The sequence below is a fragment of the Salvelinus sp. IW2-2015 genome, unplaced genomic scaffold (assembly GCF_002910315.2).
Source record: "Salvelinus sp. IW2-2015 unplaced genomic scaffold, ASM291031v2 Un_scaffold4817, whole genome shotgun sequence".
In the NCBI taxonomy this organism is placed as follows: domain Eukaryota; kingdom Metazoa; phylum Chordata; class Actinopteri; order Salmoniformes; family Salmonidae; genus Salvelinus; species Salvelinus sp. IW2-2015.
This window is the reverse complement of record NW_019946086.1, coordinates 22,650-28,642: the sequence shown is the minus strand read 5'-3', so window position 1 is coordinate 28,642 and position 5,993 is coordinate 22,650. Positions and strand designations below refer to the sequence as shown.

Sequence of the window (5,993 nt, the reverse complement as noted above, 5' to 3'; positions counted from 1 at the left end):
CCCACAAAGGGGATTTATTATATAGTTTGTGGCACCATTCTCAGTAAACCGAAGACACTGTTGTGCATGAAAAGCCCAGGAGGCCGGCGATTTCTGAGATACTGGAACTGGCGCCTGGCACCGATGATCATACCACGGTCAAAGTCACTTAGGTCACTCGGTTTGCAAATTCATTCTTGACGCCTGTCTGTCTGCTCGATATAGCAAGCCACGGCCACTGTCTGTAGGAGTGATCCATTTCTGTGAATGGGGTGGTGTACCTAATAAACTATCAGCTAAGTATATATGTAAGCAATAAACCCCGAAGGGGTGTGTTATATGGCCAAAAGATACCACGGCTAAGGGCTGTTCTTATGCACGTGCCTGGACACAGCCCTTAGCCGTGGTATATTGGCCATATATCACAAACCCCTGAGAAGCMATATTTTCTATTATAAACTGGTTACCAATGTAATTACAGCAGTAAATATAAATGTTTTGTCATACCCGTGGTATACGGACTGATATACCATGGCTTTCAGCCGATCAGAAATCAGGGCTCAAACCACCCAGAGAGGTAACAAAAGAGACCAAAGATAACCCTGAAGGAGCTGCAAAGCTCCACAGCGGAGATTGGAGTATCTGTCCATAGGACCACTTTAAGCCGTACACTCTACAGAGCTGGGCTTTACGGAAGAGTGGCCAGAAAAAAGCCTTAAAGAAAAAATAAGCAAACATGTTTGGTGTTCGCCAAAAGGCATGTGGGAGACTCCCSAAACGATGAGACTAAAATGTAGCTTTTTGGCCATCAAGGAAAACGCTGTGTCTGGCGCAAACCCAAAACCTCTCATCACCCCGAGAATACCATCCCCACAGCGAAGCATGGTGGCAGCATCATGCTGTGGGGATGTTTTCATCGGCAGGGACTGGGAAACTGGTCAGAATTGAAGAAATGATGCATGATGCAAAATACAGGGAAATTCTTGAGGGAAACCTGTTTTGTCTTCCAGAGATTTGAGACTGGGACGGAGGTTCACCWTCCAGCAGGACAATGACCCTAAGAATACTGCTAAAGCAACACTTGAGTGGTTTAAGGGGAAACATTTAAATGTCTTGGAATGGCCTAGTCAAAGCCCAGACCTCAATCCAATTGAGAATCTATGCTATGACTTAAAGATTGCTGTACACCAGCGGAACCCAACCTAGGAGCTGGAGCAGTTTTGCCTTGAAGAATGGGCAAAAATCCCAGTGGCTAGATTGCCAAGTATATAGAGACATACCCCAAGAGACTTGCAGTTGTAATTGCTGCAAAAGGTGGCTCTACAAAGTATTGACTTTGGGGGGTGGTGAATAGTTATGCGCTCAAGTTTTTTCGTCTTATTTCTGGTTTTGTTTCACAATAAAAAATATTTTGCATCTTCAAAGTGGTAGGCATGTTGTGTAAATCAAATGATACAACCCCCCCAAAAAAAAAAATCCAGGTTGTATGGAAACAAAATAGGAAAAATTGCCAAGGGAGGTGAACACTTTCGCAAGCCACTGTACACTGTATAGTTAGATGTTGATGTACAGCACATAAACAGCGAGGGCGCTACAGGACTCTTGTCCCACTCAGTTTTACAGCTCAACTACAGTTCCTGTCCTGGCCAGTCTAGTGAGATACTGTAGATCCACTAATGTATTGATTACTCTCTCACTCTGTTGAGTCAGTTGTGGGTGTGCCTGCATGTGTATTTGAAAAGGCCTTAGGCATCTTATTCCTGTCACTTTCATCTCCTCTCCTTCATTGTCTCCTCTCCTTCATTCCTCCCATCTTTCACAAATCTGAAAACACAAGATCAAACTCTAATCAATGATATGACACATGCGCTGAATACAATACTTACAAGCCCTTAACCAACAATAGCGATGGGTTCCGTTGGGACTATGACAGGGACACCTCTTACCTGCACACAATGGGCCAGGACAGGGTCAAAGCAGCCTACGCCCCCCCTCTCAACATCACCAGCCCCACACACTTCATTCCTCCTTCTCACTGGTAAGCTACTGCTACACACAACGTACACATTGCCTGCACCAGTGGTTCTCAACCAAGGGTACCAGAACCCTTAGGGGTGTCCAAATGGATGGGACACCCGATGTCAAACATTTCTTCATAATCCAAATTTGATTTTTTTTTTTTTTTTTTACAAGTGTAGGAAGCCCAGCCGTGAAGCCGGGCATCAAAAAATTAGTTGATACTCATAATGTTCCTCTCCACGGAAATYTTTAGTAAAAGGCGAAAGATTTATGCGATCTGAAGAGAAACCAGAGTGTACTAACAATTGAAACGAAACCGTTCCGACCGAGTTCTCGGGCTTACCATTCATAGTCATGGTTAAATGAAAAACAAAGCAAAGCTCTATACTGCGGATATATCACACACATACATAACAGTCCGCCACTGCAAATAAATAGTGAAGTTTGACAAGTGTCAATGCTTTATAACTTGATGTATTATTCACACAAACGAAATGCACGCTGGGCATTATAGAAATAACTTCCTGGTTTGACCCGTTAATTCGTAAAAAGTATTTAATCTGCAACGCCAGTGTAATTTCAACAACTAAGAAGAGCAATGTTGCCGTAACAGTTTAGCTACCATCAAAAGTCTATCAAAATTGGAAACGACGTTACATTTATTTATATTTGCCGACGGGACTAAATACAAGGCTTCTACATGGAGCATGCGCCGTAGAGACCAGCAAGCAACTTCTTCACAAGCCAGGCGAGAAGCAAGGGTGGCAAAAAATATATTCAAATCCGCATGTAAATCGCTGGACTTTACACAATTGTATGTAACCACTGTCTGCAACAATGTATCAACCTAGAAGTCTACAAGTAACTCCATGATGAAAACGTTTGTGTAAAATATTCTAGCAACATGTTTTAACAGTTGTTTGACATTTGGATTGCTCTGCTACTGGTGATCAGTGGCGATTTTAGCATGTAAATCTTAGTTGTGCAAAAATAAACATTTTTTAGATGCAAAGCCACTACACACCATTTTGTTAGGCTTATGTGGTCGAAAAATGAAGGAAAATACAAATCACGAGGAATCCACTTTTATTGACAATATACCGACGCACAGACAGCGCATTGAGCAAACAAAACAACCATCGCAATATCAACTGAAATTATTGTCTATTACTGAAATTATTGTCTATTATTGTCTATTATTGAACTTTTTGTTGAAAACAAAAATATTTGAATGGGAAGAGACTGTCACTGGCAAACATGGTTACAGACCCAACAACATTATATAGTATCTCCTCCTCGTGGAGAAAAGCACATATGATTATAATACACAAAGTAAGCAAAACAATAAAATCATTCCAACATTGCCTAAAATAAGATACAAATGATAAGCAATATAACAATTAAGATGTAGAAACTATGGCACAAGGGAACGATGAGTGGATGAGAGTGAAGCCGTCATTTTGATTAAGACATTAATGTGTTTGTTCAGCACTTTTGAAATGTACAGCGACAGAATTCAGAACATGGGCCATTCTTACAGTATTATTCTCCCTGTACACCAAGTCAGAACTGTAGGATAAATAACGGGGGCATATAAGCAGACAATGAAAGCTCTTACAATATTTGATGATGACATTTCTCTAAAACAGGCTATARGCTACATGTGCACCACCAAGTCAGAACAATAGGCTAAGTTGTGACGGGGAGCGAGACCAAATTCTTCGCCTGTGGGAGGCGGTAAAAAAGTTTGGCATTTCTCAACTTTATGCAAATCACAAGCGGCGAACGCTGGGTGACCAATCACATTGAGATATGAACCTCCGCTATAATAGCTGGTTGTATTGACTTCAAGACACTGAATGGCATCAATGAAGCCTATGGATTGATTAGAATATAATATAACTTTATTGTTCCAAGGATGCAAGTGGTATATACATGTAGTTATTACCAAGCATGAGATCCCCACATTGTAGGGGATTTAGGGAGAAGGGGAGGGGTTCACCGACACAGCTGATATAACCTAGGGTATTTAGAGAGAAGCGGTTTCAGAAGCATAAGGACTTCATCTTTCATATCAGTGAGAAATTATTTTCATAAAACAAAAGGTTAAATGAATACACACATTTATAGGGTTTCCACATGGCCATATTTCCATGTTACAGCGCTTGTTTACAGAAGACAGATGGAAGACAGTTAATTATCACAGCTAGTCCACTCTGTCTGCGTCTCTGAACACATGTGTAAATGACTAAACAGGAGGACCACAAAGATGTTGTTACTGAATAATACTGTTGGCTGCAACTGTTTTAAAACAGTGTGTACATTAAGTGTTTATTTTGCATTTGTGAAATATTTTAATATGATGAAAGTGGAGGGATTTATGTTCTAGAAACGTACCACAATTGAGAATCGATTCACGTTTATATTGAGTATTTGGCTGTTTTCACTTCGAGCCAACTCGCCTTTAAACAGAACATGTAAAGTCCTTGACTACAGGAGTAAGGTTAGGTTCCTTTAGTTAACGATTGGGCCACATGTCTTCTCAATCGATGCATCCTTACAACTTTATATGAACTGTAATATATAAAACAATGGCAACGATGAACTAAATACACCAAAATGAACAACATTTACAGGAGTTGTACACAGATGTTCAGGGTGGTGGAATCTATTGATCAAACTAAGTTAAGCAAGGTCTTCAAGGTAGGCTATCTATATCACCTTTACCTTAATGGCCAATGGAGCCCACAATGGGTCCTAATTGGTTGTTCTCCAGTTTAGAGTCCACTGATGTCCCTCTTGAATATCAATAGCCAACGAGCATCAACCCCCCCAACCCTTATTTGATTGGCCAATGTCCAGCAGACAATGACTGCGTTTCAAACTCRCAAAAGACACACCCTCCTCCACTTACCCTCGTCTTATGCCCTTTTGGGAATCCTGCTGCCATCTTTGTCGTTGGTCCAAATGATTAGCTATGCAAGGGAAGTTAGCAACTTAAGTCCCTCGGTCCTCATTTYCTGTTTATGTTCACTTCGGGACCTGAAACGCTCCATAATTAAATTTGTGATGATTGTACATCCGCTAAAAAAAAAGTCCTCCAAAACTTAAAACCAACATTAATATGAAGAAGTCAACATAAAGACTTCTTCGTAAAGACGAATGTAAATAAGTTAGAAATTGTGCTACTAATGCACATGACAGCTCAAACACGTATCATAAAAGTAATGATGTTTTTGTTTGGTTAGCTTTTGGAAACGTTAACTTGCGTACACAACTTTCCCTGACATCACACTTACGGCTGCAAAGGGTCAGAAACTTTCTGGTACATTTCTGGAATTTTTCCATGGGAAGTTAAGCCCTGGAATTTGGGGAATTTTGCTTAAATGTATCAAAAAAAGTTAGCTTATAACAGTGAACCTTTTTTTGTGGGATACACATAAGGCAATTCTAGGTCTTGTGGCATATTTTGGTTAATTAAACTATCCTCAAGTCAGTGGAATTGCAGCCCTCTGCAAGCACAGTGTATTCTTACATCACATGTACAGCTGATTCTGAAGATCTTGCATGCTAATGAGATGCTATTGAGCCCTCACTACTACAATGTCTGAGCCAAGGACTACATGCTTTCTGGTAAGTTTTGATTACAATACTGGGTGGGGTGAATATATTTTATATGACATACATWATTTTTTGTTAACTAGTAAATAGTAGCCTACAGCAAAGTGTGTTTAAATCATTTCTAACTTGTTAACAATTTCTGCTAGTTAGTTTTTGCTACCATGTGGGKTTTAGCTTGCTTGAGCCTGCTAACTGAGGACTGTTAATTCACCTGTTTCCTTACATGTTGCATTTTTTTTTAAATATCTTAGAAAGGAGATGTTTAATCGAACGGCCTGTCTATCTGTACTTGGAATTGTATTTGGGGTTTTTTACTCATTTTTTCCCCCTAATCTTTACAGGAAAATGCCATGGGCACTATCTGATGTGTGGAG

The 5,993-nt window shown here is 40.2% G+C and overlaps 1 non-coding gene across 1 annotated transcript; it reads right to left on the bottom strand.

Moving 5' to 3' along the window:
- Nucleotides 1-2,179: 2,179 nt before the first annotated feature.
- On the bottom strand, nucleotides 2,180-2,295 carry LOC112077675 (U5 spliceosomal RNA). The gene has a single exon (XR_002895460.1). It is a non-coding gene; the product is annotated as a U5 spliceosomal RNA (small nuclear RNA).
- Nucleotides 2,296-5,993: the final 3,698 nt, after the last annotated feature.